This window comes from Callorhinus ursinus, unplaced genomic scaffold, assembly GCF_003265705.2.
Source record: "Callorhinus ursinus isolate GAN/ISIS: 27379988/994484 unplaced genomic scaffold, GSC_fseal_2.0 scaffold3, whole genome shotgun sequence".
Taxonomy (NCBI): Eukaryota; Metazoa; Chordata; class Mammalia; order Carnivora; family Otariidae; genus Callorhinus; species Callorhinus ursinus.
Window position 1 is genome coordinate 81,567,018 of NW_027397065.1, and position 10,784 is coordinate 81,577,801.

Here is a 10,784-nt window from a genome sequence, read left to right on the forward strand (position 1 = left end):
AAACACTATTCTTATTTTCTTCCACATACTTTTCAGTATCTTCTAAATTTTCCAAAATTATATATTACTGGTATAATTGTTAAACCTTATTTTAACACATGATCCCTTAAGAAACTGAGACTTTTCTGTGTTATAGCGAATCTTGCTCCTCGCTTTGACCCTTTTATCTGGGGTTGAGTTTTGATACACCATTGATATTTCTTGTGGAATAGGTCACTGCTCACGCCCTGAATTCTGTAATGGGGTGGGCAAACTTTCTGTAAAGGCCAGATATAAACATTTGAGGTTTGTGAGCTACAGACTCTTCATGGCAACCGCTCGACTCTGCCATTATGTCATGGAAGCAGCCCTAGATAACTCGTAAATGAATGAGCATGGCTGTGTTCCAATAAAACTTTATTTAGGAACACTGAAATGCACATTTTATATGATGTTCACAGGTCACACGATATTATGCTTTTTATTACTTTTCAATCTCTTTTTTTTCTTGAGAGAGAGAGAACAAGCGTAAGCACGCCTGAGCGGGGAGAGGGAGAGGGAGTGAGAATCACAAGTAGACTCCCCGCTGAGCAGGGAGCCCCACACGGGGCTCGACCACGGGACACTGAGATCATGACCTGAGCTGAAGTCAAGAGTCGGAGGCTTAACCAGCTGAGCCACCCAGGTGCCCAGTTTTCAACCATTTATAAATGTAAAAACCACTCTCAACTCAAGACCTTACAAGGACATGTGCCAGGCCACATCTGGTCTGTGGGACGTAGCTTGCTGACTCCCTGCTCAGTAATATTGGGATTTCTGTCATCACACGAGCTTTTGCTGCAATTTGAATTTCTGTGACCTTCCGGATTGAGTTTCCATTAGGAATGATAATCCCGCAATGTCTGACATGATTTCTTAGCAAGCCTCATGGGTTTGGGAGTTGATAATGATGTCTGTGTATCGGCAGACATTGGTGTTCTTCTCTTTTGCTGAGATGCTTCGTGGCGTCTGCCTGCTTCCTCATCATATGTTAGAGGCGGCATTCCCAGTCCTCTGCTCAAGGAAGCAGCCAGGTGGGGGTTTTGTGGTTGTCAAGCCCGATTTTGGAATCTGAGCTTGAAGCTGACAGAACTTTATAGGATTTTTTTGCCCTCACATTGGCTTTCTACCCCATAAAAGCCCCCAAGTGGGAGAAGTTTATGTCAAAGATATTAAGTAACAACCAGCCAACGGCCATTTAAATGTTGAAAAGAATATTCCACTTGGGAACCTTTGTGAAGTTTCGTTTTAAGAAGAAAAGTATAGGGGTTTACGTTGATTGCGATCTTGGTGTGTCAGTTAAGAATGTTTCCAGCTATGACTAACAACAAACTTAAATTACGGTAGGTAAAATGAATAAGAGCGTCAAGTCACAGGAAGTCCAGAAGCAGGCACTGTTGTGTGGTCCTTCCGACGTGAAAGCTGTTGAAGCTCTGAGCATTGTTCAGATTCAGGGAAGGAGGAAAGGGAAGAGGCAGCACCAGCTATATGTATCCTTCCCAGAAGCCCCCAGCAGACAACTGGGGCTTGTGACATTGTTTAGAATGGTGTCAAGCAACCACCCTGAGTGCAGGGGAAGCTGGGAAAGTACGATTTAGCTTTTTCAGCCGCTATGCTATGGAGGTGGGGGCTGAGGGGAAGGATGGCAATAGAGAAGGGAGTTAAGAAGAGCATAACATATGTGTTATGTTGGCATATGTTAATATATGTTAAGATGGCGGAACACGTATATGGTGCTGAAAATAATTCCCAATGGCAGGCAAAGCTATTTTACCCTACACTGGTGGAACAGGCCACTCAAGGAAGCATGGACTTCAAGTGTCCCCTGCAATCTGGTATCCCCCGCTCCTAGCACATTGCAATCACTCAGTGGATATTTGCAGAATGAATGAACGAACAAGCCAGTTACAAGAGCTCTTGGAAACTCACTGTTGGTATAATTTATCCTCTCTTGGACCACACACCAACAGAGAATCCTTTGGTTCACTCATGCCCTGCGATCTTCAGCCATGGTTTCAAGCTGCACCATCTGATGGAAGGCCCTTGCCTGTGGCTCCACCAGCTGTCTCTGCCCATAATTTAAACGCGGATGAAATTCTACCTGTTCATGAACAAAAGTGAGAGGAGGTGCCCTGCTTCTACCATCTTGCCCAGTTCAGAATGGAGCTTATGCCTGGCTACCAGAGCCAGAAATCATGAGACGGATTGAGATAAAGAGGGTAAGATAAGGGCAGGGGTGGCACCACAAATCTTTGTTCAGTCCTTCTTCCTGTGCCGCAGACACTATGCTGGGGATTTGACATATGATTATTCATGCTTTATTGATGAGTAAGAGAAAGCTCACACAATTAAGTGGAAGCTTTTGAGAAACATCGTGGGTTAAATAAAACAAGACTTAAAGGAAAAGAAAAAAATTAAATTACCAAAACCCAAAAACTCACAGACAGTGGTTAACAGTGGCAGATTGCCTGAGCGCATCAACACTTCCACTCTAAAGTGACCAGAGGAATTAAAAAGAAGGACACAGAAAATCAAAACAGAAATACCAGTAGGCAAAAAATTGCATCACATTTTTGGATGAGAGAAGGTAGATGAAGTAGTGATAACTGGACAGAGAAAGGTTCCCCCTAAGTGCCCGTTATAGAGAAAACCAACAAGAAGAATAGCTAATAATAATCTTGATAATATGTATCGATTGATTATTATTTTTCTGCCACTTCTTGGTGCTTTATGTGCATCATCTCATTTAATCCTCACCAAACCCTCACAAAGTAGGTGAGATTTTTATCCCTCTTTTACAGATGAGGAATCTCATCACAGAGATAACAAGATGCTTTGAAATTGGATCAATCAGAGAAGAAGAAAGAATTCTTGGAAATTAAAAATGTGATAATCCAAAGAAAATATTCAACAATGCCTGGCGCATAGTAAAAATTTAATAAATGTTTAATTATTGTTTTGGGCCATTTGCTTTCTGGTTTCCGTTATTGTTTTGTGATCTACACCTAGGTCCAAGCCAGAGCACCCTTTATAATATATGCTCTTATTGGACAGAGGGTAGGATTTCAGAACCTTGGATTACACCACAAACTCTAATCTAGATCTCTCCTTTGAAGGGAATGGACGCTGAAGTGGAGAGAGGCAAATCAATTTTCCTTAGGTCATATACTCAGTAGGGACAGCCAAGAATGGAGCTCTATTCCTCTGGCTCCCAAGTTAATGGCCCTCTCTCTGCTTTTTTTGGCTCAGCACTATAGTGGATACTGGGGTGGGTAGGCTGAGCTCCTTTTTTCAGGAATGTCCACCTCTCCCCTGCTCCATGTTGTCTTAAACAAGACACCCATCACAAAGGCAATTAGAGCACCCGCATCTCTTCTGGTCGAGAAGGGGCCAATGACCCACACAAAGCCAATGGAAGCCTTCCTTGGGTTTGGAATATGGACATTAGAATAAAGGAGCCAGGGGGTGGAAATCTTTTTCCTTCACTTGTCTTATGTTCTCTAGCTGGAGTCCTGTAAATTAGACAGGCAAAAGGCAGATTAACATGAGAAAAAAACGAACCCATTTATTCACATACACATTGCAAGCACACATGGGAGCACCCAGTGATAAGTAACCCAGGTGGAATTTGGGCTTATATACCATCTGAGGCTAAACAAAGGGAAAGGGGTTTGGGGCTTCTGGCCAAAGGAGGCAAGTTATGGAAAGGTGACCAGGAAAAGTATGGCAAAAAAGAGTGGTTTGGTAAGGTTTGTTAGGCAGATTTAAGTTGGTGCCTTCTTCACTGTTAGAGTTAAGATCCACTTCCTCCAGGTACAGGAGAGGGATACATCCTGACAAATAGAAATTTCCCTTATAAATGTAAATTTCCTTTACAAAAGGATAACTTGTGCCCTGTTTTTAGAGCTTCTCCTACATCTGCTGACTCTCAAAGGTCTTTAGCTCAAAATAATCCATATGCCAAAGAGGCATATTTTGGGGTGGCATATTCTGGTACCTTCATTTTAGGTTAGGATCTGTGGCAAGGGTGGCCTTATATAGCCATCCTTCTGTAGGAAGCCTGACGCCAGGCCAACCGGGGCGATGGAAAGAGAGACCGAGAGCCTTGATAACATCAAGGGAAGTCCCCAGATTACAGCTATGCTGCTGGTCTAGAGATCGATCCGTTTAGTGGGGACAGGAAGCCAGAGGATTCCGGAAGGGAGGGCTTCAGGGAGAAAAAAAAGGGATTGGTTATATATGAGCGCATTTGAGCAACTGGAAAATAATATGGTAGGCACCTGGCAGAGCTGACGGCACACTTGGCAACAAATGACATATGGCACGTAGTCAAGCAAACAAAGTAAGGCAGTGAACGCCAGGAAGAACAAACAGGTGTACAGGAAGGGAAGCATCCCTCACCGTCACACTTCTTGGCTCCGCAATGAACAATACTGACATAGTCATAGTAAGGTTGAAAAAAATTGTGACATACCATACTGGTGGGATGGGAGGAGATAAAAATGTGGGAAAGAGTAACAGAAATTTTCATCTGTGGTAACAGGAAGTCAAAAGATAGTGTCTAAAATGATAAACAGCAGAAGAGGCATCTTGCTTAGAAATGTGAAAAGAAATACCACAAGCACTAGGATAAGTGTTGCAATTTTAGAACAAGAAGCTTGGGAGTTCTGTTGTTACAGGCTTTTAAAAACGATGTGGTCTTTAAAACCATACGTGCTCACTGTTAATATATATGGTACGTGGTATAGTATAATATGTACATAGCGAATACACATATTGTGTTAAAATGAAAATCATAGACCCAAAGTGGAGTCACTTGTGTTGGGCCATGTCATGAAGCTGGGGCTTAATACCTAATTACAGTTTCAACCTTCCCCAGAAATGTAGTTTTCACTGGTCAGTCAGGAATTCTCTGGTCAGCACCTTAATAAGCCAACCTGTCACCTGGGCCCTCTCCATGCCCCAAAGGAAGATGAGGTCATCCATGTAATAAGACCCTCTGGTCCCCAAAGGAAGGTGACCTCACCCAAAATAATCCTTTTTTCTCTTTACAACGTACGTGTCCTCCCTTTCCCTTTCCGTAGCCCTTTGGAGCTACTTGCTAGATAAGATGCTGCCTGATTCAGGAAATGGAAATAAAGTCCTTACATCTTCAAATTTACTCAGTTAACTTTGTTTTTTTAACAGAAAAAAATGTATATTTATATATACCATATGTACTACTATTTTATATATGTAGGAAATATATATAGATGTATTTTTATTAGAAATACAAGTTTCAGGGGCTCCTGGCTGGCTCAGTTGGTAGAGCATGCAACTCTTGATCTCAGGGTCATGAGTTCAAGCTCCAAGTTGGGTGCGGAGCCTAGTTAAAAAAAATTTTTAAATAAATAAAAATAAGTCAATAAGTAAATAAACATATATTTAATATAAGCCTACATAAAAATATGTGTGTGTATATTTGTGTGTATACATATATACGTACATTTGAAAAGTTATGTATTTTGTAAAAATATAACATAGTCAGTAGTCTCTGAGAAACCAGTACTGTGGGTTGTATCATGACCTTCAAAATAAATTATCTTATTGTCTTTAAAATGAGTCAGCACATAAACTCAAGAAACAAAATACATATGCCTCCTTCAAACATTAGTCTCCATGAATATAGAGAAAGTTAACGCTATAGAAGGAAGAAAAGGCAAGAAAAAAGAGTTTTTATTAAAAGCAACCTCTTTGCAACAGTACAGTGCAAGGGGAGGTCTTTATCCTGATAGTGGGGCTAAAGGGGAGGCAGCCCATGAGCGGGCAGGACCCAGGCTCTGGCCCCAAGCCCTTTAGCACATCATGTTCAAGGGCAGGGCTGAGATCTCAGCACATAACATTTTAAACATCTTAAAAATAATAGCTACGAATATGTGTGCATGAATTTGTGCCAGGGAAAAACAAAGAGTTTCCATTTTTCAGGAACTGGATATTCTCAGGCCTTCTTCTCTTACTGTGTGCGGTCTTGGGACTGACTCCCGAACCCTTTCTCTTTGATCTCCGTCCTCCACAGTCCTGCCAACGATGCATGGCGTGTCTGTGATGTTATCAGTTCCGCCTGAAGGCCAAGAAAATATTCCTGAGTTGTGTGGACCACCAGAAAGGATCGCTGCTTGCCTTTCTGCCCAGGCTGAACTTCAGAACCATGAAGGGGATAATCTGGGAACCCTCTGGTCTAGATCACCATCTCTAACTACACCCGGGAGACCATGTGAGGACAAAAGATCTAGACGAGAAAGGTGGACCCACACCAGGCAGTGTTGCCTGTCCTCTAGAGTATCAGTCAGGGCCTTGTGGTTGGGGGGGGGGGGCGGAATTCCAATCAGAACTAGCATGTGTTAAAAATGGAACTTATTCCCTCCATTAAGTGGGAGGCCCAAGGGATAGCTCTGGATCCAAGCATAACTGTTTCCCAACATTCAGACAGTGTCATGTCATTATTCTCTGTCTCTGTCTGTCTGTCTCTCCACATCCAGCCTCATGTGATCTTTAGCACACACAGTCAAAAAAGAAGAGTCTCTCTTTCCCAGAAGCCACAGAAATCCTAGAGAACGGGTTGTGGTCCCACAGGAGACACCACACACACGCAGGGACACACACACTCTCCTGAGACAGTCACTGCATGCATCACTGCCTGGGGCCATCCTAGATCATGAGCCCAGGGGAGAGATGGTGGGGGCTCTGGATTTATCAGCCCCACCAGGTGGGAGAGCAACAGTTCCCAATGTGGACAGGCCCATCTGTTACCAGAGAAGGAGCAAGGAATCATGGACAGGCAAAACCTACAAAAATACCTGTTCCTAAAAACAACATATGTATATATATATATATATATATATATATATATATATATATATATATATATATAACTTAAGCTTAACTATGACTTAAGCATAATTAGATATTTAATAGAGTGTTATGCTTGTATTAAGTAATGATCACTGCTTACCAGGGCATCTGTGAAATCCATTGCCAGGAACAAGCCTCTACCTTGAGCTCCTCAAATTTTCCCCTTTTGTCATTCTAATCGTGCAGGCTTCACTAATGTCCTGTTCATTCTCATGAAAGTACATTCCTGGCCATCCACTGAGCTCTCTGTTCCTAATACCGTGGCCCGAGATTTCTCAGTCCCTCAGCCTGCGGTTGCTTAAAGCACATAGTTTGGCTTCATTAACTGCATTTCCTTAGCTCTTGCTCTGTCTATTCTCGTGAGCTTTCACGGAGGAACCAGAAAATGCTGGGATATAGGAAAAGCCGGCTTTTCTTCAAAGATTTTATTTTTATTTATTCATTTATTTTGGGTAGTGAGGTCATTGGTTTTCTTCTAAGGCAAGTCGATCCTGTGATTTCCCCTTTCTGTTCTTGGACCCGTTATGGCAGATTTCCAGTGGTGGCCGCATAGCGCCGCCCCTCCCCCGCCAGGGCCATTCCTCAATGCCACCCTTCCATGATGAGGCGGTGTCTTAGCCTTCTTCTTGAATCTGAGTGGCTGTGACTTTGTTGACAACCCACCACCCAGTGCTGTGGGAGTGATGCAGTGTGACTTCCTAGGTTGTCATGAAAGGTGATGCATGCGGCTTGCCCCTCGTTCTCTGGAATATTCGCACCTGGATGGCCGAGCCACCCTGTTAGCGGTCCGAGCAGCTGTGCAGTCACGCAGGGAGGAATCCTGTTACACGCAGAGCCCCCTGTGAGCCCTCTGGTCCGCAGGCCTCCGTCCGTGCTGCTCCCCAGCCCGTGCCACATTCCAGAATGAATGTGCCTTGAGATGCCATCAGCTCCCAGCTGCCAAGCCACCTCCACCTGTGAGCCTTCTCGACTGAGGCCTCATACGTCATCATCGTGGAGCAGAGAAAGGTCCCTGCTGTGCCTTTTCCAAATTCCTGGCTCACGAAATCCACGAACATAATAAAATGGTGGAGTTTTCAAATCACCAAGTTTGGGGTCGTATGTTAGGCAGCAGTGGTAACTGGACCACCGGGCAAACCCTCTAAGGGCAGACCAAGAACCAATAGCACCACAAAACTGTCCCGTGGCTCTGCCACATCCACAAGGAATCCTTGTGGAGAGTTACCAGAGACACGACTTGTGAATGCCTGGGACGCCAGGGCGCGGGGCTCTGGAAGTCATCTCATTTTACACGCCAAGTAGCCGGGGCTGCGACCTTGGAAGCTAAGTCAAACGACAACTTTTCTTTAGGGCTACATGGTGTAGCCTAGCGGTCTAAATAAGATGTCATTCCAGGTCGGCTGGAATAGTGTAGAGGCAGCTGTGCATTTCACCAATGCCTTCATCAAAAGGACAACTAGAAAGTTCGTGAACGATCTCTGTCCATGCTTCTGTTCTAGTATGTTCAAGAGCCACGTTAGGTAATGCTTTATGCCTTGGGCAACCTGGGCCAGAGTCACGAGTTGGCTCTTTGTGCAGGCCGTTTGAATTCATGGGGCCCGAGATGAGAAATACAACGCATACACTACAGGCTGACTGTCTCAGAAATACATTTATCAGTGCAGAAAACAGGCTGATCAGGGAGGCCTTGAGGCCGGGGCACCGTGTCAGCTTCATCAGTAGGTCCCGAGACTCCGGGGCTCAGTCTCTGAGTGTGAACCCTGTTCTCTGGCACCTGGGGCAAATCCCTCAGCCTCCCTGAGTCCCAAGGTCTCATCTGCAGCAGCAGGATCACGATAGTACCCGTCTTGCTGGCGTGTTAGCAGGATGGAGCGAGGTGGTACAGGAAAAGGATTGAAAGGCGGCCTGGCACATGGCAAGCATTCAGCAATGTGGCTATAATCACAGGATGTGACAACTGTATGGTCGATAGAACCATGTTCTCATTCAAACTGCAGGGATGTCATGGCGAAGAGAGGGAGGCTTTGGATCCAGAGCACCTGGGTTCAAAGCCTGACTCTACCACGTAGTAGCTAGGAGACCTTGGTTAGGTCACTTACCCTCTTTTATTGCCTCAGTTTCTAACTCTGCAAAATGGGGATAAGAGCAGTAGCTCCTCACAGCGTTGGTGGGGGCTAACCCGTGCCAGACGAGTGATCATCACCCAGTGAATGTTAGCTGTTTGTACTATGACCAGTCCTGCTTTATATTTTGAAGATTTTCCTTACTGTTCATAGCTCAGATATTGCTGTTAGATCTGAAGGGCTTATGTTTAAGACCATAGATGAGGGGAGGAGGGTGTGGCTTTGGCTTCCATCCTCTACAGGTTTGAGGGTGCGAGGCTCCAGAAATACTTTATGTCCTCCCAGACACTGTGTCTAAAATCTGTATGCACCCGTTCCGGATTCCACAAGCAGCTAGTTTGCTTTCATCTGCTCTGTAGCCTGTAGAAGCTATAGCTTTGGCCCCAACCAGCTCCCATGAGCTTGCCATCAGAGCAGCTTGGGCGAACACAAGAGGTGGGTGGGTGGGTGGGGGGGGCAGGAAAGAGCCCTAATTACCCCCCAATAAGAACAGGGTACAGATAAAGAGCCTGGGGCTGGGTTTATAGCCTGGTAGGAGTGCCCACTGCTGGAGTCTCACCCGGCAGGGCCCACAGGAAACCAGAGAGGAACTGAGTTCACCACACCAGGCACCCCATTGGCTCTAACTGGGTTGCTCTGCAGCAAAGTCTTAGAAAACACTTCAGCAGCCAAAGAGAAGAAAAGCATGGACCATAAACCACGTCTGGTCCTGTTGTTGCTGGCTATCCTTACAGTGAAGCATGGAGATTTTTCTTTCCTTTCCGTTCTGGAAAAAAAAAAAAAAAAAAAAAAAAAAAGAACAGGCAGCCAGCCGTGAGTTGAATTCTCTCTTTGGGGTTAATTCGCTCTCCTTGGAGGTAAACACTAAGTTCATCTGAAGTTCTCATTTCCACCAGGGCTGTTTCTTCAAGAGGCTTCTTTTTCCCTTCTCTCTTTCAAGATGGTGGCCTCAGAGAAGCTACAGGCACTAAGGGGTTTCCGCACCACTTGCTCCGTGTTCTCCTGTGTCCCCTCTGCGGGGTGGTTGCTAGCTCAATGCCTTCATGTCCACACCTGCCTGGTGTTTGGGGTGGTGTTGTGCACATTGTCCACAGTCCTGGTCCCTGCCTCTTGCCCCGCATTCTGCAGCTTCCTGTCCTGCTTGCTTGCCGGCCCAGAGCTCCCCCGGTCAGCCCCTGCACCCTCCCCCGTGACTAGCACAAGTGCCCACGTTGACGTAGGGTTCGGGGCCCTACTGGAGACTCTATGTCCAGACAGACACTTCCCTCCACCCTCCCAGCTGCGCCCTTCCTGTGCCATGTTGAATATGGCAGGAAGTGGGGCAGTGGCCTCGCTGGGGCTGGCTTTCCCTCATCCGGTCTGCAGGAGCAGGGACCCGCATGCACCCCTCAGCCGGGCGAGGCACCGCGCTCAGCCGTTGCTGATTGGGCTGGCTGGATACGGGCTGTGGCCTGAGGCCCCCTGAGGCTTCCCCTCTGAGAGGCATTCAGTCCTTTCCACAGGCTGCACCTGGGGAGGCTGGGCACCTGCTCAAGCTTTCTGCTCAGGGATTTCCTGCTCCGCTTTTCTCCCCTGCCTTGGTGTTTCTCCTTGTCCTCCTGCCCACGGGATTCTGATCCCAAGAAGCTGCGAAGTCTCTTCCACACACACCCCACCCCCCCACCCCCTCCACCCCCGCCTTCTCCTCCCCCAGTCTGTTGACACTTCCCCATTTTGGCCTCAAGGGATGTTCTTTTTCCTCCAGGAGGAAAG